This window comes from Sorex fumeus, unplaced genomic scaffold (assembly GCF_029834395.1).
Source record: "Sorex fumeus unplaced genomic scaffold, SorFum_2.1 ptg000063l, whole genome shotgun sequence".
In the NCBI taxonomy this organism is placed as follows: Eukaryota; Metazoa; Chordata; class Mammalia; order Eulipotyphla; family Soricidae; genus Sorex; species Sorex fumeus.
The window spans coordinates 35,705,105-35,731,933 of NW_026606120.1; the positions used below are offsets into that span (position 1 = coordinate 35,705,105).

A 26,829-nucleotide genomic window follows, 5' to 3' on the forward strand; every position below is an offset into this window, starting at 1 on the left:
AAGAATGAGCTAGTTCCCAGCACTAATAGAGTTGGGAGAATTCACTCTCAATTTGGGGTTTCTGTTTCTCTTGACTTCCTGACCTGATAGTCCCACCTGGCTATGCCGGTTACACTGCGCTCTCCCGGCACCCCCTCGGGCAGCTGTTTCTGCCTGGCCTGCTTCATCCATGCTGGTGCCTACATGGCTTACTGTGCGCTTGTTTGCCCCGCGACCTCAGCCTACAGAGCTTAGCTTAACGCATGGCGCCTACTGTCTGGAATGCCTACTGGACTCAGCTTGAAGGTCGGAGGGATGCTTGACACCTGGGAGGGCCACATCTGGTACCTGACGCCACCAGCTTCCCCAGTGGAAACGACCCTGTCTGAGCGCAGAGCTGGAGTAGTCTCAAGGACCACCAGGTGTGGCCCCGACCCCCACCTTCTCCAGTAAAAGAAAGAAATGTCTAGGTTTATTCAACAGATATTTCCTGGATCCATCTGGAAAAAAAAGCAACCAATAAAAGACATAAACTGTGTGAATTTAATATTTCAGGAAACTTTGTAACTTACCCTTGAGAGTTGTGACTCTGACAGTGAAAAGTCATAAAGCCCTTTAACATAAGGAGCCCATGAGCTTGTCTAAAAGCGCACTACCAAAAGGAGGAGTTAAGAGGGAGCGCATGCATGCTAGGGTGGGGGAGTGAGAACCCTTTGTAAAGAGAAAGAACAAGGCTGGGAAGCAATTCACTCACTGAAGTGCAGATTTGCAATCAGGAGCCTTTGGGGTCCAACACCTACTGCTACCCACACACACCAGTCCCAACCCTGGTGTCCCCACTAGCTTTGCCTGGAGGCGCTGCTGTCATGCCCCTAGCAGCAAGCGATTTGTGGTTACACCACACCAAAGTTTGCTAGTCTGGGAGAGAATCATAACTGGAAAAAAGTGCGAGCACCATGGTTGGGGGCATGGCCCCTAGACCCCCATGACGTTGGAGAACCATCACGGGGTGTATGAGTTTTGCTGCTGTGCAGTGTGTGACCCCATCCTGGCACCAAATGGGTCTGCAACTCCAGGTCACAACAAAGGGAAGGGAAGTCAGAAAAATAAAAAGTAAAAACTGCATTATAGGGGGCTGGAGCGATACCACAGCGGGTAGGGCGTTTGCCTTGCACGCAGCCAACATGGCCGACACAGGTTCGATTCCCAGCACCCCATATGGTCCCCTGAGAACCGCCAGGAGCAATTCCTGAGTGCATGAGCCAGGAGTAACCCCTGAGCATCACCGGGTGTGACTCAAAAACCAAAAAGAAAAAACCCTACATTATAATAGATCTGTATATTTACTATAGCAGTTGAAATTAAAAAAAAAAGACTGATAATGCCAGATACTGACAAGATTGGGGAGAAACTAGATCTTTCTTACATTGTTCGTGGGAGCATAAAATAATACAGTTGCTTGGGAAAAGATTTTGCAGTTTCTTGTAAACATAATTTAGTATTTACCACATCCCATCAATTATAATCTGACATTTATCCTGGAAAAATGAAAACTCAAGTTCACACGAAAAGTTGCACACAAATATAAAGAGCAATATTTTTATAATAGTACAAAAAAAAGAACCCAGAAAAAGACAACCAAACAAATAAAAAAGCAACTCTAGACACAACCCAAATTGTACCTGGCCAGGGGAATGAATGAACAAACATGTATAAAGTATTAATAAGGAATGAATGTTTTGTGCATACAACATTCTACATCAAACTCAATTACACTATGCTTAGATTGATATAAATTTTAAAATATAAATATAAATTCAGATTGTATGATTTCATCTGGGCTGGAGCGATAGCACAGCGGGTAGGGTGTTTGCCTTGCATGCGGCCAAGCCGGGTCCGATTCCTCCACCCCTCTCGGAAAGTCTGACAAGCTACCTAGAATATCCTGCCAGCACGGTACAGCCTGGCAAGCTCCCTGTGGTGTGTTCGATATGCCAAAGACTGTAACAGAGTCTCACAGTGGAGATGTTACTGGTTCCCGCTGCAGCAAATTGATGAACAATGGGAGGACAGTGGTATGGTGATATAATTTCATCTATGTAACATTCTTGAAGTAACCTAACAGTGACAATTAAGACACAGTGAAGGAGGTGGGTGGGGAGGTGCATTTGTGAATTGAAAAAAGTAGTTTAGCGGGTTCTTTGTGGTGATGGAATTATATGATGATTTTGATAGTTACCTAAATGAATATATGGAATAAAATCGCATACATACATGGACATGGGTCTTAAAATAATCTTAAGTCTACTTAAGTTCTGTCAACAGTACCAATTTCCTATCTGGAGCTTTCTCACTTATGGAAAGCTGGGTGAAGAGTAGATTGTACTGGTTTTGCAACTTCTTGAGTGTATAATTATTTAAAAAAAATTCTTAAAAAGTAAGTTGAGTACCAAGGCTGGTGTTGAGATGAACAGGAGTGTGGGGCTACAGACCGGGGTGTGAGGTGCTCGAGGGGCTTCAGCCGTCAGCTTGCCCTTCCTTAAATTCCCTTGGCCACCGTGACTGTCGGTTCCTCTAATGTCGGAGCATTGTTCACTGTTTCTCAGCCATCCTGCTGAGCAGGGAATGAGAGCTACTCCTGATGGAGAACCAGATCATTTTTATCTGCTGGGTGCAATCTTTGGGCTTTCAGTCCTTTTCGGTTATTAGTTTCCCCATTACCTAATAGAGGCTGCTTCCTTGCTGCCAGAGGTGTTCTTAACATCGAGTCTGTTGCCACTGCAGATGTGAGAAGTTGCCAGAAGACTGTCCTCCAGATATTTGCGCTAGCACGTACCACTGGTTTTTGCAATTAGCATTCGGAATCAGCACTAGCCCTGTCACCTTATGAAAATTCATGCTTTTTAACGGAGAAAGCACATGGACAGCTGATCGTGGAGCTGTAGCCTACCTGGCTTCTTCTCAGTTACCTGTGTTAAAATTAAGCAGAACCGCTGGGCCTCCGCTATTTTTAAACAGGCCCCACGACTTACTAAGGTTAATGCCTGGGGGAACATTAACCTTCAGACACTAATCTAATTCGGTGCCGTCACAAGTGCATGATGCGGGAGCCTGGGCTTTTGCCAAGAGGCACTGTACAAACGAGCCTTCAGCTGGCAAGAGGTGGGAAGGTGGGTGTGGCCGGGGAAGGGGCTCCAGAAACCTTCACACCGTCATCCTCTTTGGGGGGAGGGGCACCCCGTGGTTCTCGGTACTACTGCGGACCAGGTGCTTGGGGCCGGAGCCGGCGGCCGGTGTGGGGTCCGCGCCGGGGACCGCCGGGGAGGGACGCCGGCCCCGGCTCTCCCCGCTGCGGGGCGTGCTCGGCCTTGCCCGTCTCCCCCCGCGAGCGCGGTCGGGCGGTGCGGCCGGACAGGCTCCGCCGCGTGCTGGCCAGCGCCGCAGCGAGGCGGACGCGGGTGGGGACGGGACGGTCGCCGGGGGCCTCGCCGCGACCGCCCCTCGGGGCGCCCGAGCGCGGCCGGGCAGGTGCGAGCCGGAGTCCCGGGCTGGCGAGGTCGCCTGGAGGCCGCCGGGAGGGGCGCGGACGCGGCTGCGCCGGTGCACGCGGGCCGCGAGCAGGGGCGACCTCGGCCTCACGCCCCGCGGGGCGCGGGCGGCGCGGGGGGCGCGGGCGGCGGCGGGCGCGGGCGGCGGCGGGCGCGGGCGGGGCTGGCGGGCGCGGGCGGGGCTGGCGGGCGGGCGGGCGGCGCGCCGTCCCACAAGGCAGCGCGCGCGGCGGCGGCGGCCGCGGCGGCGCTCTAGCCGGGCATGTCTGCGTCTCCACTGCTCTGGAAGGAGGAAGAGAAGGAGGAAGAGGAGGAGGAGGAGGGGGAGGCCGAGGAGAAAGGCGCCGGGCCGGAGCCGCCGGGAGCCGCCGCCGCCGCGTCCCGCGCCCCCCGCCCTCCTCGCCGGCCCGGGAAGGGGGAGCCGCCCGCAGTGGCGCCCGCGCGGGTGAGGCCACGCGAGGGCGGAGGGCGGAGGGCGGAGGGCGGAGGGCAGGCCCGGCGGGCGCGGGCGCGGGCGCGGGGGCGGCGGGCGCGGGGCCGGGGCCGGGGCCGGGGCGCGGGGCCGGGGCCAGCGGCGCGTGCGGCCGGCGGCCCATTGTGCGGATGCGCGGCCTGCGGGCAGCGGCGGCCGGCGCGTGTCCGCGGGCAGCGAGGCCGCAGAGCGGGCCCGGCCGCGAGGTGCCGGCCTAGTCCCCGCGCCCGCCGTCCCGCGCCGGCCCCGCGGGTGACACTGCCGAGCGCGGGCCGGGCCGGGCCGGGGTCCGCACCGGGCAGCGCGGCCACGCCGCGGGCCGGGCCAGCCCCGGGCAGCGCGGTCACGCCGCGGGCCGGGCCAGCCCCGGGCAGCGCGGTCACGCCGCGGGCCGGCCAGCACCCGGGCGGCGCGGTCACTCCGCGGGCCGGCCAGCACCCGGGCGGCGCGGTCACTCCGCGGGCCGGGCCGGGGTCTGCACCGGGCTGCACGGTCACTCACTCCGCGGGCCGGCCAGCACCGGGCAGCGCCGTCCCTCCGCGCGGGCCGGGCCGGCACCGGGCAGCGCGGTTCGTCCGCGCCGGCCGCCCCGGGGAGCGCCGTGCTGCAGGCCAGGACGTGGCGCGGGGCCCGAGGGGACCCGGCCGGGGTTCCGGGAGGGACACAGCGCCGTGCAGAATGTGCCGCGCAGAAAGGGCATGTCCACGTCTCCGTCTGGGCCCGACAGGAGGGACAGTTACTTTGGGGTCCAGAGGAACCGAGAACCAGCGACTGGATGGTCTGGAGCCAGGCTGGAAATGAGCCGAGCCTCACGGATTTGTCGAGCTCCTGCCTGCCTTTCCAAGAGGAAACGCAGAGTGAGAGCCATACCTAGTCAGAATTCATCTGAAAATTATTCACCTTTTGGCATTAAGAAAGACAGTATCCAATGATGATAGTTGAGCGATTAAATGGAAGTAAGAGGTGGAGGTTGAGGTTTGGAAACTGGATGGGAAAATGAAGTCATTTAGCAAATATCTTCAAAGGAGATAGTGCTTTAGCGTCAGTCCAGAGGCATTCGCTAACATTTTTTTCTTAAACCAGTAATTATTTAATACCATTTGTAAAACTTTCTATGTCATTATACTTATTCGTTCTTTTTCATGTATTCAGTGTATTAAGGTTTGATGCACTCAGCATGAGAGCCTGTTTTCCTTCCCTTCACCAGTACTGTGTATTACCAGTTCTTTTAGTTTTTTGATATTTAATGGATATTTAATATACTTAAATATCGTATGTTGTTATTGTTTTCCTCCCATTATAAAAGCATGAAGTAATACATGCACATAATTAAGCAATAAAACTTTCCTGAGGCAACTTATATTGAAAAACAGTATCTCCAGTCTCACCTGTTCATTGAAGTCCCACTTTCCAGAAGCTTCTGCTCTAACCTTAAACTATTGTAGTTCTTATTTTCTCCAGGTGTTCAAGTACGATGCATGTGCTATTATTCTTTTCTATTTGCGTTTGGCCTTACCCAGCTGTGCTCAGGGATCACTCCTGCCAGTGCTTGGTGTACCATATGGGCTGCTCGATTTGCTGTGTGCAAGGCAACTTCCTTACCTGCTATACTATTTTCCTGGCCCTATTATTCTTGATTGTTTAAAATGACATTATGCAGGAGTGGCCAGAAGACTTGTCGTTATGAATAGAGGATTTGTGTCACTGACGTCTTTCCTTGACATTATGTCCTTTCTCTTCCTTTCCAACCCTTGATAGCATTTTAGATTTTCTCTTGATGTCTATATTTATCTTTAGGGTTTTTTTGTTTGTTTGCTTTTGTTTGGGGCCACATAGGGCATTTAGGGATCACTCCTGGCGGGGTTAAGGGTACTGGGGATTGAACCTGAGTCGGCTGCATGCAAGGCACATGGCCTCCCCTACCCCCAGTGCCATCTTTCCAGCCTAAATGTCTTTACACTTTTTAATATTATGTTGAACTCTTGATTTTAAGAGCCTGGCGAACAGGAGATAGGCTGTATCTATGAATTAACTAAATTAGATGATTTAAACTATGAATTAGAGAAAGTGTTTATTAATTTGGGGGAGGGGGAGCAACATGTGTGGTGCTACTCAGGGGCAACAACTGTCTATGTCCAAGGGTCTCTTTTGGTAGTGTTGGGGGGCCATGTAGTGCTGGGGATCAAACCTGGATCAACCCATTAGTAAAACCTGGATTCAGGCCGTTGAGCCATCTCTATGCCCAGAGGACGGATTTGAAGTCAAACTAGGGCCAGGAGTTTGACTCAGCATGCATAAGATCTGAGTTCCATCCCCAGCATCCCCTCGGTTGCCTCTAATGAAAGAAATACAGGGTGAGAGGACACAGGTCAGTGGTGGATGAGCCTGGAAGAAAGGAGGTTGTCAAGGGCATCAGGGAACGCCCTGGACAGTGGCTGAAGGTTGTGAAGGTTGCTGATTGGGATGTGAAGGAATTGCCTAACAGATCAAATCAGTCTGCTCAGTCTTGGAATTAGCGACTCAGCTAACTGGAGGCTTCATTGACAGTCTTCAGGGGGAAAGGGTTAAAGTGACCCTGTGGTGGTTCTTTCCAGCGTCTGAGGATGGTTCTTGTGTGGAATGGTTTGGCGTGGGCAGGTTTCTTTGTGGAGGAGGAAGGGTGGGGATTGTGAAATGTGGCAGGAGGGAGAGGAGAATGAGGCCAGGAGATGAGGAACATGGTGATAATTTTGCAGGAGCCTGGAGGAAAGGTACAGAATTCTAAGGATTTTGGTTAGGTAGTGTGCAATGACATGAGGCTGAGATTTGTGTTATATTAGACCGTCAAAGTTGTTTATAGATTGGGAATATGGTGAGAAAAAGTATGCTGCTCCTATGTTAGACTGGATTTATGAAATGTTGGTGCTTTTGAAATTTGTGGTAAGTGAGGGGCAACATCATCTGGGAGAAGAAGAAGAAAAAGCTTTCCTTTCAAGTCTTTCTTAAATGATCCCACTTGGAGAATCATCTTCACTTTGTGGCAAACTGTATCAGCACATAGATTGTACGCTGCTTGAGAGAATTGTTCTCTGGTTTGCAAATGGCTGCTATATTGTTACCTGCTCTGGAGCAGAGGCTTTCTTTTGTCACCAGGGAAATTTACAGTAGCTTAATTATTAAGTGCTTAATAAATAAGTGTTGAATGACTGATAAAAAGTATTCACCGTTGGGGATAATGGTGGGACTGTGAAATTGCTGAGCACTCAGCCAAGTATTGCAGACAAAATTATGTGTGTGTGTGTGTGTGTGTGTGTTTAAGAAAATGAATCAGGAAGACCTCGTTTAGAATTGAGAGAAGAAGACTTGAAAGGATTAGAACAAAACTGTAACACTGCAGAAACAGACTGTTGGGGACCAAAAATTCTCTCATCTAATCTGAGACTACTTTATTATTAAAAAATTTTTTTTCGTGGGGGTCACATCCGGTGATTCTCAAGGGTTACTCCTGTCAGTGCATGGGGCATCATATGGGATGCTGGGGATCGAACCCAGGTTGGCTGCTTGTACGGCAGAGGCCCTCCCCACTATCCTGTTGCTCCGGCCCTTCTCAGGCCACTTTAATGTAGTAAATCTGGTCTGGAGTAGGAAACTGGTTTGATTTGTATTTAGGCCTCTATGACAGCTGAGGATTTTTAACTGTCTCAAGAGTCTCATTTGATTAAAGTAATTTTGAGGACTAACACAAAAGACCTTTCATAAAGCTTCTTCCCTTAAGAAATTTATGTATTTGTATTCTTTTTGGTGGGGAAGAAGTGTGAGAATGCCAGTTAGGTAATTCAGTGACAGTGTAAGATTCCAGAAAGTGATTGAAAAAGCGTATGAGGGAGCCAGGGAGACAGGGCAGTAGGTAAGGAAGGTTCATGTTTATGCTTTATGCATGGACAACCCGGGTTTGATCCCTGCCACTGTAGAGGGTCCCCTGAGTTCTGTGGGAGTTAACTCTGAGCACTGTGAGGTGTGGACCAAAACAATGTATATAATCAAGAAGTTTACCTCCAGATAAGAGTTTGTGCATTTTGGTGGTCCTGATCAGTAGTGTTCAGAATTTTTTGCAACACCTTTTCTGAGTTATTTTGCACATTCTTGCACATTCAAGATCTTCTTGCACATTCTATACAATTTACCTACTTGCTCAGTACTTGTATACTGTTGGAGAACAGAGCCTAATAAGGTGAGTAAAGTATGTTCTCTATCCTCTAGGAGTCTGTAATGCCTTTAGTATGCCGCATTTATCAACAATGCAAGGCATAATGTTACTCTAAAACATTTCATGAAGACAAATCATTTTAGTTTTGAAGACTTGATTTGAGGAATTGCTGAACAACTGTCAGAGTAAATAAAGAATAGTTTTGGTTTAAATTCAGTTCGTTACAGAAATAGTGATTTTCTTGGGTGACATTAATTGCTCTTGGAAAACACTACAAGTGAAGAGATTGTGACTGTTAGAACAGGGAATGGCTTCATGTATAGTTTGTTAGTTCTGCACTAGATGAACTGGCGAAGTGCGCCGGGTGGATTGAATGAATGAGTAAATGGTGTCCTCTCAAGGTAACTGTTAAGGACAAACTGTTTTTAACATGCAAATTATTTCTGGGGATGCTTGTTAACAGTTTCATTACTGTGAACGAGATAGCTTATGACGTAAGTTTCCAAATGAGTTTTACAGATAGAGCTGTAGGGGTTTGGAGAATAGAGAAATGCTTATTGGCCAAGGTTTGGGGAAAGGGTTTAAGTTTACCATGTTTTAGCTAGATATTTGAAAGGATGCTGTAGAGCTTTCAGTCACTGTCACTGTCCTCCCGATGTTCCATTTGCTTGAGCGGGCCTAGTAACGTCTCCATTGTGAGACTTGTTACTGTGTTTGGCATATCGAATATGTCACGGGTAGCTTGCCAGGCTTTGCTGTGCGGGCGAGATACTCTTCGGTAGCTTGCCAGGCTCTCGAAGAGGGGCGGAGGAATCGAACCCGGGTCGGCTGGGTCGGGCGCGTGCAAGGCAAACGCCCTACCCGTTGTACTGAATTGCTCCAAATTTCTCTTGCAGCCCTAGAATGAACCTAGAGTTAGATCTATTTTTATCAATGCTTTCTGCCTATTTCATTTCAGCTACTCCTACTTGTTTGTTCCTTTTCAAATTCACCTTTGCTGGGTGGATTTTGATCTTCCCCGAGGGGACTAGGGAGAGGGCATTGTGTGTCTGTTTTCAACTGTTTAGTGTAACTTTTCCTTTTTCCTTTTTTTGAGCTTGTACTGCACAGATGACTTGGTTCTTGTGTGTGAAGAGCAGGAGTCAGCTCCACTCTTATCCTGGCACTTTCCTCTAGGTTTTTTTCAAAGTTGTTTCTGAATTACAGAATAGAACTGAGAACATGTGTCCAGTAGAATAAGCTATTGCTTATTGAATGATTGAGAGTGTGTCAGAACATTTAATATTTTGTTTCATTGAATCATAACTTGCTTTTTCTACAGAGGATTAATGGACTGCCAACATGTATGTTATATAAATGAAATAACTGAGGAGGTCTAGATGATAATATAGCACTGTCCTCCCGTTGTTCATCCATTTGCTCCAGTGGGCCCAGTAACGTTTCCATTGTGAGACTTCTTGTTACTGTGTTTGGCATATCGAATACGTCACGGGTAGCTCGCCAGGCTTTGCTGTGCAGACGAGACACTCTTGGTAACTTGCCTGGCTCTCCAAGAGGGGCAGAGGAATTGAACCTGGGTCTGCTGGGTCGGCCACGTGCAAGGCAAATGTCCTACCCACTGTGCTATCGCTTTAGCGCAGATGAGAATATGAGGACAGAAAATCTGCTTAAAGGGGCTGGAGTGATAGCACAGCGGGTAGTGTGTTTGCCTTGCACACCTCTGACCTGGGTTTGATTCCCAGCATCCCATATGGTCCCGCGAGCACTTCCAGGGGTAATTCCTGAGTGCAGAGCCAGGAGTAAACCCCTGAGCATCGCTGGGTGTGACCCCCCCCCAAAAAAAAATCAGCTTAAAAATAGATGTGAATGTTAGAGACCTAGGAATGAAGTGGAAGCACTTGGCGAATGAAGGTTCTTACTTGACAGAAAGTACAATCTGAGAGAAGAGAAAGATTATTGATATAAGACTGACCATATTTATAGAAAAGGGAAAGAAGATCCAAAGAAAGGAGGTTTAGGGCTGGAGAGAGAGTGCAGTGGGTAGCATGTTTGCCTTGCATGTGACCGACCTGGGTTGTACCCCATATGGTCCCCTAAGCCCTCCAGGATTGAGCCTGGAGCACAGAGCCAGGAGTAAGCTTTGAGCACTGCCGCGTGTGTTCCAGCCCTCCATGCCCATTCCTTCCCCACACATACAAAAAAGAGGTTTATTTGAATGCCCCGGGGGAGGAAGATGATGAATATTTGAAGGGAAAGAGTTAACACATTTGGAGAACAGCAGAATTTATGCTATTGATTTGTAGCTAGGTTTTATTTAAAATGGTGAGTTTTCTTTATTCAACAGATCATACACATTTATAAATGCCAAAGCATTGATAAAAGCAGTAATAAGTTAAAAGCTTTTGGGACTTCGGCAGTAGGGCTTATTTTTTGCACAGATAACTACATCGTGATCATCGGAAAAATACCAAATATTCCTGAAGTTGAAAAGTTAAAAGAAATGAAACCTAGACATTTATTAGGGGAAAACCTGGGACTGCATATAGTGGCCTGTCCAGGGCATTTTTCCTAGTTTTGAAAAGATAGTAGAAACTGCTGGAAAAACATTCCAACCTGAGGGATTAGCGAAAGCGAAGGCGTGGAGGAGAGAATTAGTTTAGAATATTCTTTTACTGAGACCCGAAATAATAAATACATTTCATTTGTTTACTTGCTGTTTTAATGTGTGTAGATATAAAACAAACTTTCCTTGTGTTGGATGTGCTTACATGCTTTCTATTCTGTTTGACTAAAATGGGAAAAAATAGCTAAGAAATTAGAAACTAGTTGTTACTCATTAAACTGATCAGAAGTTTTAAGTAGAGGCTACCAAAAGTGACTTTCTGAGTAGGGTGTAATATAATATAAATAAGCTAGGAAGAGATTGTTGAAGTTGGGAATGAAAATGATGACCTTGAAAGGTAAGCGAAGTAGTTTGCATTTGATATGACGTAGCATTGTGCTTAGTAAGCAAACAAAAGCTGAGTTTAGTTTTGGCTCTCCCATTTACCAACTCTTAGCATTCTAGGGAGAATCATTTCCTTTCTAAGATCCAGGATTTCTCGTCGGGAAATTGATAACCATTATACCTTCTGGCAAGGATTGTAAAGATTTGAGAATTAAAGTATGTAACACATACCTTTAATGTAAAGCTATTGAACTTTTTTGAGTAGAGAATAGAACCAAGGGCCGGAGAGATTGTCCAGTGGTTAGGGCATTTGCCTTGCCTGCAGCCAATCCAGATTTGTCCCGGGCATCCCGTATACTCCCTCCCTCGTCCCCCCAGCACCGCCAGGAGTAATTCTTGAGTGCAGAGCCAAGAGTAACCCCTGATTATTGCAGGATGGGGGAAAAAAAGAATAGAACCAAGGAATGTGTGTCGGATGATTTTTGTTTTGTCTGTCCTATATTGTTCAACAATCTGCCAAATGTTCGTACAGGGTTGAGTGGGGCATTGTGGCGAAGACTGGGGGTGAGACCAGGAGGCGCCAGGGAAATCAGAAAAGGCTTGAGTGACGAGTTGGGCAGCAGGGTTGGAACTGAGGAGGAAGAAGAGGGAAAGGTGACAAGAAGTTAAGAGTTGTGGATTCAAAGGGCAGCAGTTAAAATTGGATTATATATATATATATATAACTTCTGTATTCGTGGAATACAATATAAAGGTAAACTTATTTTGGGAGGGGGTTGCTTTTTGGGTCACACCCGGTGATGTTCAGGGGTTACTCCTGGCTTTGCACTCAGGAATTACTCCTGGCAGTGCTCGGGGGACCATATGGGATGCTGGGAATTGAACCTGGGTCAGCTGCGTGTGCATGCAAGGCAAATATCGTGCCCACTATACTGTCGCTCCAGCCCCCATTTTTTTTAAAGGTAAACTTTTTATAGTAATTTCTGACTTGTTGAATGATTAAAAATGTAACTGATGGGGCTGGAGCAATAGCATAGCGGGTGAGGTGTTTACCTTGCACGCGGTCGACCCAGGTTCGATTCCTAGCATCCCATATGGTCCCCTGAGCACTGCCAGGAGTAATTCCTGAGTGCAGAGCCAGGAGTAACCCCTGTGCGTCTCTGGGTGTGACCTAGAAAGCAAAAAGGAAAAAAAAAGTAACTGAGGAATGGATTGAGTTGAGACAGGAGTGATTGAGAGGAAGGGGTTAGAAGGTTACTTTTGACAGACTGCCAGGATTTATTTTTTCAGGTAATGCTTGGTGTGTACAGGATCCCCAGGCAGGCGTTGTGGCCTGTGTGTATATGTGCATGCATCCATGCGTGTTCACACTCTGTGCTGTGTGCAGGGTCCCCGAGCAGGTGCTGTGACCTGTGTGTCTATGTGCATGCGTCCATATGTGTTCACACTCCTTGCTGTGTACAGGTCCCCGGGGAGGCACTGTGGCCTGTGTGTGTACGAGCATGCATCCATGTGTGTTCACACTCCATGCTGCGTGCAGGGTCCCCATGCAGGTGCTGTGGCCTTTGTGTATACGTGCATGTGTCCATGCGTGTTCACACTCCGTGCTGTGTGCAGGGTCTCTGGGCAGGCGCTGTGGCCTGTGTGTGTATGTGCATGTGTCCATGCATGTTCACACTCTGTGCTGTGTGCAGTGTCCCCGGGCAGGCATTGTGACCTATGTGTGTATGTGCATGCGTCCATGCGTGTTCACACAAGCAAGGCAAGTATTCTTCAGTTTGTAACAGTGTTGAGGAACAGAAACTTGCAGATTTGTGCCATTTGTCCCAGCTTAAGTTGGGGAGGAATTCTGTGTGTAGGTTGGACTTTGAAGGGGAGTGTAGGAGCAAGATGGTGAGGTTTGTTTTTTTCTGGAAGAGGGAGTAATACAGATAGTAAAAAAAGTTTTGAGTTTAGGGATTGGTGGTATAGATTACTTGGAATTTAGTATTATGTTTATGAGCAGGAGGTGGATAAACTTGGAAAGTAGTAGGACTGGAGATAGTAGGACGTTTGCTTTTGCACGCGATGGGCCCAGGTTCAGGGCCTTGTACCAGGTGGTTCTGTGAGCCTGCCAAGGAGTGATCCCTGAGCTTAAAGTCTTGAGCAAGTCCTGAGCACCACCACTGGCTGTGGCCCCCAAACCAAAAATAAGTGAAGTTGGAAAGTAGTCTCAAAATCCAGATCAGCTGGTTCTTAAAATGTATTAAATGAGATGTTCTTAAAGATTTATTTAATGTTTCATCAAGTGCTCAGGTGAATGAAATTTACATTTTATACATTTCTGTTAGTGTAACCTAGTTCAACATACAGAACATTCTGACATCCCAGAATTTTCCCACATGTGTCTTTTCCAAATTGATGTCTCCTTCACCGAAACGAAACTGACCTCTGTCATTAAGGAGTAGGTTGTTTGTTTTTGGTCATTAGTACAGTCAGATGAGTTTTCCTATTTTTTGATGTCTAGCTCCCCGCGACGTATTAGACATGCCAAACAGTAACAACAAGTCTCACAATGGAGACGTTACTGGGCCCACTCGAGCAAATCGATGAACAACGGGAGGACCGTGACCGTGACCGTGACCATGAAGCAGTCTTAAGTATGCAGTAGAGAACATTTGGTGGTCTGGGGTATTGGGGCATCCCACACAGTGCTGAGGGAAACCCCGTGCTTGCAAGCATTGAACACAGGGCTCCGCACACAGGGCAGGGTGGGCAGTCCAGGCCTTGGAGCCATTTCCCCCAGGCCCTGTCACTTTCTTTTTCTTTCCGAGTCGCATCCACCGGTACTGAGGACTTACTCAGGGGTCATAGTTGGCGGGCTCTGGGAACTGTATGGAATGCCAGGGCTGGAACCTGGGTCTGCTGCGTGCAAGGAATAAAGCCCTCCCTGCTGTACCTGCTCTGCCTCTTTCTGGTGATTTGCCAATGTTGAAGTAAGGTGGGTTTAAGAATACTGTTCTGTTCTGACTTTGTATTCAATGAAGAGAACCTGGTTGATTAGGAAATAGCATTTTAAACTGTGGGTCGAAACTGCACGCGATCATGTAATTTTAAACAACTTTAAAATTTAAAAAAATTTAAAGTTTAAAAATAAATTTCTTTATGACCTATTATTGATTGTTTTATCTATTTAACATACCTATGTACCCAGGGTCCTTCGAAAATATTTAGGCTTAAGAAGGTCATGAAGGGAAAATAAGAAGCCCTGATAACAAGACAAAAGTTAAGACTCTGTCAAAAGTGTGAGATTGGGGGTCTCATTTGGAATTGTAGTAGTTTGAATAGAAGAAAAGGAAAGAATGAATGGAAGGATTTGATGGGGAATTAACTTTGTGGAAGCTGTGAATAAAAAGAAAAATCACCTCAGGGCTGGAGCAATAGCACAGCGGGTAGGATAGGGCGTTTGCCTTGCATGCAGCCAACCTGGGTTGATTCCCAGCATCCCGTATGGTCCCTTGAGCACCGCCAGGGGTAATTTCTGAGTGCAGAGCCAGAAATAACCCCTGAGCATTGTCGGGTGTGACCCAAAAAGCCAAAAAAAAAAAAAAAAAAAAAAAAAAGAAAAGAAAAGAAAAATCACCTCTAGGGTTTCTAACTTGATTTGAATTAGGAAGTGGCAAAATTTTGGAACTATTAACAAAAATTCTTGGAAGCAGACTTTTTTGGTTGGGCAAAAGTTGGTTACTTTGATTTTAAGAATCTTACCAGAGAGAACTTGAGGCATAGTATCCAAAGGGAATTCTTTAACTTGAGTTAAAAATACTGAGTTCAGCTGAGGAAAGAGCTCCGATAGAGTAGGGACTCTCTATATAGAGTTGATAATTGAAGCTACTAATTCTGGATTTGATAGGGCATGAATGTCTATGAAATTATTTGGACTGATAATCGAGGTGTTAATTGAAGCAATAGTTGCAGAATCTTAGTTAAAAAGAATTCATAGGGGGCTGGAATGATTGTATAGCGGGTAGGGCGTTTGCTTTGCACGCGGCCGACCCGGGTTCGATTCCCAGCATGGCAGAGGGTGATTGTTTAAAGATTACTTTGTCACTGTCACTGTCCTCCCGTTGATCATCGATTTGCTCGAGCGGGCCCAGTAACGGCTCCATTAGAGACTTTGTTGTTACTGTGTTTGGCATATCGAATACGTCACGGGGAGCTTCCCAAGCTTTGCTGTTTGGACGAGATACTCTCGGTAGCTTGCCGGGCTCTCCAGGAGGGGCGGAGGAATCGAACTCGGGTCGGCCATGTTGGCTGCGTGCAAGGCAAACGCCCTACCGCTGTGCTATCGCTCCAGCCCCTTGGAGTTACAGCTTTTTTTTTGGGGGGGGGTGGTGCACAGGACTTACTCTTGGCTGTCCGCTCAGTGGTTTTTTGGCAGTGCTCAGGGGAGCTGTCTGGTGTCGGGCATAATCCAGATTGGGGGTGTGCAAGGTAAACACCCTGCCCACTGTCCTCCAATCCTGGGAGGTTCAGTTCTTTTTCTAAAACCGTATGGTATGGTGAGGATAATTTTTTTTTTTAGAAACCATAAAGAGAATTTGGTTACATATACAGAAGGTATTATTTGAGGAAATTTTATGGCTGAGTATTTGTGGGATTATGGATTTTTAGTACGAAAATGAAGGGGCCGGAGAGATAGACAGGTCATGGTGCATGCTTTGCGTAGACAGGTCATGGTGCGTGCTTTGCGTGCTGGAGGCCAGGTTCTAATCCCTGACACTGCATGGGCACCGAATCACTGATGGATATGATGACCCCTCCTGAGCACTCAGCCAGGAGTCGTCCCATGAGCCTACACTATATTGGAACTAGTCACTGAGTCCTAGGTAAAATAAGTAATTTCTGGGACTGGAGAGATAATACGGGGTTAAGGCATTTGCCTTGCACATGGTCAGCTCTGGTTCCTCTGTGGTACCTCATCTGGTCTCCCAAGTACTGAGGGAATCACCCTTGAGCACAGAGCCAGGACTGAGCCCTGAGCACAGGCAGGTGGTTCCCAGCCAGCTCCCTCCCCACCTCCAAAGAAACAGCAACAAAAAGAAAACCCCAACCCCAGCCAAACAATAAGTACTTTGTATTTATCTAAGGTCTCATCACTTTGGTGGTGCTGAGCACCCGGTGCCTGGCTGTGGAGGAAACACGGGGAAGATGGCTTGTCCTGGGCGGAGGTGGAGTGGCGGGTCAGGGTCGGGAATGGCTGCGAGTGCAGGGGATGCGTGGAGCCGGAAGAAAGCGAAGAGCAGGTGGACAGGCTGGACGTCGCAAGTGAAATTCTAGGAGCGTAGCGCTTCCCATTGCCGACCTGTTTCCAATGTGTGTGTGTGTGTGTGTGTGTGTGTGTGTGTGTGTGTGGGGCTCAAGCACAGGCGACAGTTTCAGGAGTTGAGGAAGACTGAAGGTGTTTGGTTTCATTGTTAAAGCCACTAAGCATAGGGGACATGGGACACAGGAGAACGGGTGTTTTTAAGGATGATGAAGAGGGAACACAGTCAAGAACTTGTTAGTAGTTGTAGAAGAAATGGTTTAAGTGAGTAATGCCAACTGCAAAGAGATTTTTTCCTTTTTTGCGGGGGGAGGGGTGTGTGTGAGAGAACCCTGAAGTGACTCAGAGCAAGGACCCGTTCCTTCTGTCAAACTGAAGGGTATAGAATAAATAATGTGGGACTTCCTCCCTCCCTCCCTCCTGCCTTCCCTCCATTTCTCTCTTTTCTCTCCTTTTCTCTTTCTTTCTTTCTTTCTTTCTTTCTTTCTTTCTTTCTTTCTTTCTTTCTTTCTCCCTCCTTCCTTCCTTCCTTCCTTCCTTCCTTCCTTCCTTCCTTCCTTCCTTCCTTCCTTCCTTCCTCCTTTCCTTTCCTTCCCTTTCCCTCTCCCCTTTCCTTTCCTTCCCCTTCCCCTTCCCCTTCCCCTTCCCCCTTCCCTTCCCTTCCCATACCTGGCAGTGCTCGGGGCTTAGTCCTGCCTCTGTGCTCAGGGATCACTCCTGGTGGGGCTCTGTGGACTCTCTCCTGGCGGGTGCTGGGGATTGAACCCAGGTCAGTCACATGCACCTTCCTGCCCTGTGCAAAGCATGCAAGGCAAGAGCCCTACCCTATACAGCGGGTAGGGTGTTTGCCTCACACGTGGCTGACCCGGGTTCAATTCCCAGCATCCATATGATCCCCTGAGCACCGCCAGGAGTAATTCCTGAGTGCAGAGCCAGGAGTAACCTCTTTGCATTGCTAGGTGTGACCCAAAAAGCAACAACAACAACAACAAAAAAGAGCCCTACCCTGGATGCTCTCTCCAACCCCAAGGAACATCTTTTATGAACAAAATGACAGTTACACTTGATCAACACTAGCAGTACCACCTCTACAATTTTTCCAACAAATGTGAAAAAAAAATGACTAATTTGGGTCAGCATACACAGCATATAGTTATTTTGAAATATTCAAAAACTAAGAATAGCTCCCTACCCGCTGTGCTAGCCCTCTAGCCCTGAGCCTGGACAGTTTAGTCACAAGAATTTAAGCAAGAGCTGATAGTGATCCCAATTGTTGTTTTGTTTTGGGGTTTGGGGAAGAAAGATAAATTAGTGACAGTCACTAGTTCTTTTATTTTTCTATTTAAAAAAAATATATTTCAGAACCACAACCATTCAAGTAAAATATACAGATGGAAATTTAACTGAGATTTGTTTGTGGATTAGATATGAGCTACTGATGTATGGGTATTGAACATGCAGTGTGAAATTGTACCCTTAGCGCATTCAGTCTTGTAAATCAATGTACTTAAAACAAACAAAAGAAAAAAAAATAAAAAACAACCCCCCAAACCCAAAACTAAAAGAAATGAGTCAGAAGAAGATGAGGTGGAGGTTTATTAAAGGTTAAATGCATGGGATAGTTTGTCGAGCAGTAGAGCACAGAGGCAAGATAGAAACGTTAAGTGACTGAGCATCAGTGAGGAGGTTGAAGTTGGCTGGTAGTAAGAGTGAGGTTGGCCAGGGGAAGGGCCGTGGTTAAGGTACTTGCCTGTGGCTGCCCACCTGGCTTGGCTTCTGTCCTGGGTGCCCGGAGTTAAGCCCTGAACACAGCTTGAGTGCGACTGAAAAACAAAATGAAATTGAAGGATAAGATGAAGAGAATACTGAGTAGCTGAACACAGCAAAAATACGGAAAAAACAATATGAATGTCCTCTCTGTTTACAACTAAGGACAGTCTGTGCCACATTTTATTATAAAGTGCATCATAACTACTTAAAATCAATATTAATGATATCTGTGATTTTTACTTGGGGTCTCCAAACCACATCAAACTTCATTTGCAAAAATGGATGATCATTTGTGTATGGGTTAGATAAAGAAACTATAAAATATGGGATGCAGTAGGGAAGGGTACTAAGGGATCTAAAACTGTCTTTGTAATTTTTTGGGGGGGGTTTGGGGGGTCTGCATACTGATTTAGTTCATTTATATGTAGCTTTCCCCCGCAGAACTCCCAGGCTCAGAGAACTCCCAGGCTCTGCTCCCTGGCAGAACTTAGCGCATGGGAAGAGGATGGATGGTTTCAAACATTGAGGTTCTGTAGTACCAAGACAAGACAGAACTGTGTGTCAGACGGGGGCTGCCATGTGCAAGGAAGGCATACACCTTAGCCCGCTAACTGCCTCCGTCTCCTCAAGTAGATAATTCGCGCTGCTCTAGGAGGCTATTTGCTTTTCGCATTTCATTTAGGACTTGCATGTGGGTGACTCCTAGACATACGGTTATAAATACACTTGATTATTTCTAGTGTCTATTTGTAATTGAACTGTCTTTCCAGCTCTAAAACTAAACGCAGAAACCGACACAATGCTTCTTTTTTGTCTCCTATTTCAAAATCCTGAGCAGTATATATCTATCAGTAACCAGATTTAATAATGAATGGGCCTGTGTAGGGAGATAGAACTTTGAAGTTCTAATCAGAACTTTTGGTTACTTTGTGTCACAGCTTTGCTGTAACATGCTAAATTTTAGTTCAGAATTATTTCTAGGCCTCACCTCAGACATTCAGACATAGCTATGCCTTAATAAGTGGGTGGTACTTTTTTTTTGTCGTTTTGGGTCACACCTGGCAATGTCCAGGGGTTACTCCTGGTTCTGCACTCAGGACTTACTTTGAGTGGTGCTTGGGGGATCATATGGGATGCCAGGGATCAACCCTGGGTTGGCTGTGCAAGGCAAGTGGATGGTACATTCTTAATACTTCAGTGGGTTGTAGGGTTAGACCTAAATGTGGAACATCTTAAAGACTATGTGGGGAACGACTATAGAAAAAATGAAGGGTATGTTTCCATTGATTCTACTAAAGTAGATAATTGCCTTCACAGGATATAGACCGGTCACTGTCACTGTCATGTCACCGTCCGTCCTCCCGTTGTTCATCAATTTGCTCAAGCGGGCCCAGTAGCGTCTCCATTGTGACAACTGTTACTGTGTTTGGCATATCGAATACGTCATGGGGAGCTTGCCAGGCTTTGCCATGCGGGTGAGATACTTGCGGAGCTTGCTGGGCTCTCCGAGAGGGGCGGAGGAATCGAACTCGGGTCGGCCATGTTGGCCGCTTTCAAGGCAAACACTCTACCTGCTGTGCTATCTTTATGTCAGAAAATTTTGCTTGGTATCAGCATAAAGTTTTCTTTGGGAAGTTGAGAAGTGCCAATATCCTAGGTATGATGATAAACTAATTCTGTGGGTTGCTGTGTGTATGTGCTTGTCAACACAACTGCATGTGTATGGATGGTAATAATGCCAGAGAGTGTGCTAATTGGATTAGGGTCTATAGTTAGTCTTTAGGGAAATGAGCATGATAGTCATGAGTTACCGAGTAATTCAAATAAATGGGTAGAGAATATTTGGAAAAGTCATTGTCATATTATTAGGGCATGCTTGGGAAAAGGAGTTCTTAGTTGGCCAGTAGTTGATCTTTTTGGTTGATTTAGTTGATTGGCAAAATTTAATGGCAACTTAGGACTAATTTGTGTATTAGCTTTTATTTATTTAAAATTTTTTTTTTTTGCTTTTTGGTTCACATGTGGCGATGCACAGGGGTTACTCCTGGTGGTGCCCAGCGGACCATATGGGTTGCTGGGAATCAAACCCGGGTCGGCCGCGTGCAAAGCAAACTGCTGTGCTGTCGCTCCAACCTGTGTATTAGCTTTTAAGTGAGGGAACAAAAACGCAGAAAATTACTCAAGACTTGATTTGATAGATGGTGATATAAATAAAAATGTTTGGTGAGGTTTTGAATGGTAAGCGGAAGATGGTATCGGGAAGTTAGTTTGTGGTGGAAGACTGAGTTTCGCGAGGTAGTTGAGAGATACGGACACTGGCCGTGGACCCGGTGGGGCCGCAGATTTTGAAGAGGTAACATTGTAATCCCGGAACAATCTTGCAAACTCAGGTGAGTCAAACTCCTTTTAGAGAATCGGCGTACAAGAGTCAGTTTCAGGAGCGAAAGGTAGTCCAGGGAGATTCTTTCTGGGAAAATGCATTTTAGGATGAAGAGTCGAGAAGGCACCGAGAGGAGCGAGTCCAGGGGTCGAGAGGGAGGGGGGAGGAGAGCGCCGGCCCGCGGGGGGGTGTCCCGGGGAGGGGAGGGGCCGCGATCCCGGGGCGTGGGGTCCGCGAGGGGTGAGAGGGTGTCCGCGGTTTAAGCTTTGGCTGGCGGGCACGTGCCCTCCCCTTGCTGCCCTCCCCCGCCGCGCAGGCCCCGCCCCGCCCCGCCCCGCCCCCGCGCCCTCCCCTTGCTCCCGCCCCGCCCCGCCCCGTCCCCGCGCCCTCGCCCCGCCCCCGCGCCCTCCCCTTGCTCCCGCCCCGCCCCCCGCGCCCTCGCCCCGCCCCGCCCCGCGCCGCTTCCTTCCTGGCGGCGGGTCGTGTGCGCGTGCGCGCTGGCGCCCGCCGTGCGTCTTCCGGGTGGGCCGCGGGGCCTGGCGGCGGTGGGCGCGGGCTCCGGGACGGGCTCCCGGCCTCCGCCCGGAGGGGCCGGCGCGAGGGTCTGGGCGGGGCGCGGGCGGGCGGCCGGGGTCCGGGGCCGCTCGCGGGGTCGCGCCGCCGGGCGAGGAGCTCCCGGCGTCGGGCGCGGCCGGGCCGGCGCCCCGAGTCCGGCTCCGTGGGACGCGGCGGCGAGAAGCGCCCGGTGAGGCTTCGGACGGGCGGGCCGGGCTCGGCCGCGGCGCGAGGGGCGTGCGGAGCGGGGCTGGGTCCCCGCCGCCGCCGTCCGGAGCGGCCGGGCGCGGGCTTGGGTGGGGAACGGGGCTGCGGGATCCCGCGCGAGGAGCGAGCGGAGCCGGACAGTGAGCGCGCGGCTCCGCTTTCTCTCCCGCTGGGACGCGCGCTCGTGCGGGCTCTTCGCCTCTCCCAGGCTTTGGGGATGTTCCTCGGTGTTGTTCTTCGCGGCGTTTGTGGCACGTTTGTGCTCGGTTAGACTGGCAGATGCCAGTGAAGGAGGACCGCGGGTGGACGTGCATTTCATGTGGGTGTTTTCAGTATCTGAGAATAACAGGTGATTCGAGAAAGCATGCAGCCGCACAAGTGCCAGGGAGAATAGGAACTGTGTTAGCGTCGCTGATCTCTAATTAGAAAAAGCTTGGGCTCTTTTTTTGAGGATGTTGTAGTTAGTTCCCGAACCCTCAGCTCTGTAGCCGTTACCCTGTGTACGAGCGCTGCAGTGTTTGGTAACAGGTTTTTCCGTAGTCTCGTGCGAAAGAATCTTTTGGATTGGAGTTGCAGTCGACCTTTTGTTTTGCCTTCTGACTTTCCCCGCGGCCACAAACACAAAGCGCATTATCAATACACACTCTTATCAAAAAGTAAACACGGTCTTCCTCCTTCCTCTGGAAATTGGTCATGTGAGATTCTCCACTGGAGGTGGTTTGGGCAGTGTCTAGAGGCACGCTTGGTTGTCTGCTGGAGGATTCCGCTGGTACCCAGTAGGTGGGTGTTAGACATCCTGCATGTGCTTGATGACCTTCAGACGAAAAAAAATGGTGCAAAAATGATTGGACGTGTTACTCAGAATAGTTGAAGCTTTGGATTATTCATAATCAATATCTATCACATTGATTCTAAACCATTTTTCATAGCCGTTAGAATGATCATGGGTCAAAGATTCGGACGTATTTAGAGAATCAGTACACACAGTTGAGGTGCTGGAAGATTAACCAAGTGTTACCCCTCTAGGATGTAGAAAAGAAAACCGTGTCAGGGGCAGGAGGGCTGACTCAGCAGGCCAGAGCACGTGCTAGCCTGCAGGAGGGAGGCTGAGGTCTGAGCCTTGGCACTTTGTGTGGGGTGACTCTGAGCACTTCTCAAGGGCCTCCCCACCCAGAAGGAATGTGGTTTACACAAGGTCTTTTGTTATCTCCATTGTAATTTAATTTTATCTTGCTTATTAGGGTAATTTTAATATTGTATCAGTTAAGCTTGATAAATTTAAATAACCAAATGAAATAAAAAGTAATTCCTTTGTAAGAATCAGTGAATTATTCTTAGTATTTCAGATTCACAGATGTTTGTCAAATTTTTCTTTTTGCAACCATTGTGAACTTTTCAGGGTATTTTTTTCTTAGCTACACTTGGTGGGCTCGGGGATTACTCCTCTCGGGCTCCGGGGACCACCTGGGATTGAGCCCAGGCTGACAGCATGCAAGGCATCTTCTCCGGCCCCTTCAGTGTTTGTGGTTAAGAAAAGTTAGAGAAGTTTTAATTTAATACAAAACAACTTAAAGTTTATTACGGTGACTTCACAACATTTCAAACATCCACCACTGCTGGAATGGTCTGAGTTTTAGGGGCCTGAGAGAAGAGCCCTGGGGTAAGGCGCTCACCTTGCTGGGCGTAGTGGACCCCACCAGCTCGATCCTGGTAGCCCCCTGTCCAGCCAGATTCCACCGGAAACTAAGTTTAGAGGACCTCCCTGGGACCCTCAGTGCCGGAGAGGCAGCTGCTCTGCTACTGAGGCATAGCAAATGATTTTTCTACAAATTATTTTCCACAAGTTTTATGTAAGTTATTTAAATTTTATATAAAATTAAAATGCATATTAGAAATTTTTCCCCCCTAAAACACCAGTTGGAAAAGCCGTTGTTAATGTTTTGATATACAGCTGTCTTATATTTTCTGTGACTTTATTTTGGCTCCAGAGCAGTGAGCAGGGCGCCTGAGGCCTGTTCTTTGCAGTATTAGCCCCACTGGGCTAGAGAGGCAAGTGCTTGGTCCGAGCATGCGGTGCTGTCCTGGCTCATGAGCAGAGCCTCAGGATCAGCCACTTGGAGGGTGCTTGGGGTCTTCAAAACTCCACCATCTCCCCTCTGACTGGGTGCTGGGGACCGAGCGCTGGCTCACCACCATAGGAATTTTTATAGGGTTCACTGATGTCGGTTGCTCGGGGCAGTTTAATAACCCATGCATATGGGTTGCATTCCATTCGTGTTTTAATTTCTTTTGTTACTGATGTTCAGTTTTTGGTGCCTTTTTCCTTCGTGGTAAAATGCTTATCCTTAAGTATTTTGTTCTTGGGCGGGGGGGGGGGGGGGGGGGGGTGTTGGGATCTTCTGGCTCTTTGCCTAGGGTGGGGGAGGTCCTTGGAAGCAGTGCAGTGATTGAACTGGGGTTGGCAGATTGCAAGGCCAGTAAGTGCCTTCATCTGTATTCCTCTTTATGCTATTCTAATAGTTGGTCTTGGCAGTTGAAAACTTGTAGTCCCCCTTTAAGCTATCTTGTTGGCCCGGCAGTTTTGAATTTTGATGAAACTATATTCACTTGTTTTTGTACTTTTATGATTATATATAGAAAAGTTTTGCCTTATCTAGAATCACAAAAATTTATGCCAAGATTTTCTTCTAATTTATAACTTCCTAATATGGCATGAGAAAAAGGCCCAACTTTATTCTTTGGCATGTGGTCATCCAGTGGTCTCAGCACCATTATTTAAAGGAAGATTATTTCTCCAAAGCATTACTTTCGCATCCTGTCCAAAATCGGTTGACCACAAATGTGTGCTTCTGAACTTTCATTTGGTTCTCTGATGCGCACGTATACCAATGTCACGGTGTCTTGATTACCTTGGTGTTACATTTAATTTTGAAATAAAGAATGTGTCCTGCAACTTTGCTTTTCCTGGTTATTTTGGGTCTCTGGGTACTTTGCTATTCCTTGTTCGTTTTGGAATCAGTTTCTTTTGTTTTATGCTCCCCCCCCCCTTGAGAGTGCTCTGCAGCTACTCTTGGCTGTGTGCTTGAGGACCGATCTTGGTGGTGCTAGGGTTGGGGGTAGTTCAGGAGACCATACAGTTGGGGCCAGGGATCAAACTAGGCCTCAAACTTGGAAAGAATTTAGTCAGCCCATTGAGTTCGCTTCAACTCCAGTTTGTCAGTTTCTGTGAAAACGTTGGGATTTTGATAGACATTATGTTGATTGTAGATCTGTTTAGTGAAATATTTGTACTATAACAACAGTAAGTTATCCAATCCACAGACACCAGCATTTTTATTTGGGTTTTTCATTTCTTTCAGTAATATAGTTTCAATATACACATCTGTCCATCTTGTTTAATTTGTTGCTGAGTGTTTTATTTCTTACTCTGTATGTTGCATTACATTCTTAATTTTAGTTTAGCATGATATTGCTAGTATGTATACAGTTGATGGTTTCCAAAAGCTAATTATGTTTGCTCCCCCCTCCTGGTCCTTGCGATGCGGGCTCACTCTGGTTGTGCTCAGCAGGGTTTGCACTCTGGTTGATGTGCATGCGTACTTATGTATTGCTCTGGAGATCATGGACTTGTGGATCAAGTGGCAGTTCGCTAGGGGGTCACACTAGGATATGGCAGGTGCTGGGGATGAACTCACAGTTTCATATTGAAGGGCAAGTAACTGCCAACTGAATACGCCTGTGCACTCCGCAGTAGGTCCCTGCTGCTCCTCAGATTGACTAAGCTTTTTTTTATTAGTTGTATCTTTTTTCTCTAGGGTTTTGTGCACATAAGATCAAGCCACTTGTGAGATAACATCTTTGGTTTTTCAGACCCCTCTCTCTCGTCTCCCCCTTCATGCTTTTAAATTCATCGTCTTAACTAATTCTCTTTGCTAGAACGAACTTCTTAGTATTGAACTGACCTCACAAAATAAATTAATATATATTTTCTGTTGCGATAGCACAGCGGGTAGGGCCTTTGCCTTGCACGCAGCCAACGCTGCCAACCCGAGTTCGATTCCTCTGCCCCTCTCGGAGAGGCCGGCAAGCTACCAAGAGTATCTCCCCCACATGGCGAAGCCTGGCGAGCTCCCCGTGACGTATTCGATATGCCAAACACAGTAACAACAAGTCTCACAATGGAGATGTTACTGGGCCCGCTGGAGCAAATCGATGAACAGCGGGAGGACAGCGCTACAGTGCTACTTTTTGGAAGAAGTTTGTGAACAAATGGTTTTCTTTTTCTTTTTCCTGCCCCATGCTGTTGTGTTCAGATGCCCCTGGTAGGGGACCATATGAGGTGCCCATGATTGAATCCTGGCCAGTAGTACAAGGCAGGTGTTTGTTATTAATTTTTAATTTAATTCCTTCATTAAACTTTTGGTAGATCTCAGTCAGCTATCTGCAGTTGGCATTTTTTGGGGCTTTCAGGGACCTTTGAGAATCCTCCCTTCCTGGGGCCGGAGCTCTAGTACTATGGGTAGGGCATATTTGCCTTGCACATGGCTGACCTGGGTTTGACCCCCAGCATCCCATATTGGCCCCTGAGCACCCAGGAGTAATCCTGTGTGCAGAGCCGGGAGTAATTCTGAGCGTCACCAGGTGTCTACCCCAGAAACACAAGAAAGAAAAGAACCCTTCCCCTCCTTCCCACCTTTCATCTTGTCTTTGCTTGCCATACCCCACAGTGCTTAGAAGACTAACCCTTGCTCTTGGTTCAGGGGTCACTCCTGGCGGTGCTTGGGGGGAACCATACTGAGTACTGGAGTTAAACCAGGGCCAGGTCAGTCGCATGCAAGGCAAGTTCCACTATCCCTCTGTACTGTCACTCCATGAAAATTAACTCCAAAGAATTTATTTTCCTTTGATTATTTATTGTACTCTGGTTAAGTATTAATGTGATTGAAGTCTATTTTTTCTTTAACGTATAGTTTTGAGTATAAAGTAATCTTACTTAATTTTTAAAATTGCTGCCAGATCTGTAATACCTTTATTTCAATCCTGATAGTGACAATTAATATATTTCATTTGTATTACTCTGATTAGTCAAGAAATCCCCTATAGTTTCTTGCTGTAGGTAGTTGGTGATTTTCTTATTTCTTAATCTAAGGAATTTAATGGTCTAAATTTAGCGTCCTAGTTACTTTTAGTTCATCTCATATTTAATAGACTGTTTTTATTCATTTTATGTATATCTGTCACTGTCACTGTCCTCCCGTTGTTCATCAATTTGCTCGAGCGGGCCCAGTAACATCTCCATTGTGACAATTGTTGCTGTGTTTGGCACGGGTAGCTATATAGTACATTTTTGTGGGGGGGGGGATTCTTTTTCTTTAAATATTATCATTGTTATTTCCATTCCTTTAAATTTGTTGAGGTTGGTTTTGTGACCCAGGATGTCATCTGTTTTGGTGAATGGTCTGTGGGGTGATTGAAAAGTA

The 26,829-nt window shown here is 47.5% G+C and overlaps 1 protein-coding gene across 4 annotated transcripts in view; it reads left to right on the plus strand.

The window, feature by feature from the left end:
• Positions 1-3,856: 3,856 nt before the first annotated feature.
• The window catches only part of ZNF148 (zinc finger protein 148), a 139,303-nt gene continuing 116,330 nt past the window's right edge, over positions 3,857-26,829 (plus strand). For 3 of the 4 annotated variants that reach the window (XM_056127126.1, XM_056127128.1, XM_056127129.1), the window contains exon 1: positions 3,857-3,972. The gene's annotated coding sequence lies outside the window, so the exon portion shown is untranslated. Of the gene's footprint in view, positions 3,973-21,234; positions 21,333-26,829 lie in introns of those variants that run through there. The other variant, XM_056127127.1, reaches the window with a different exon arrangement.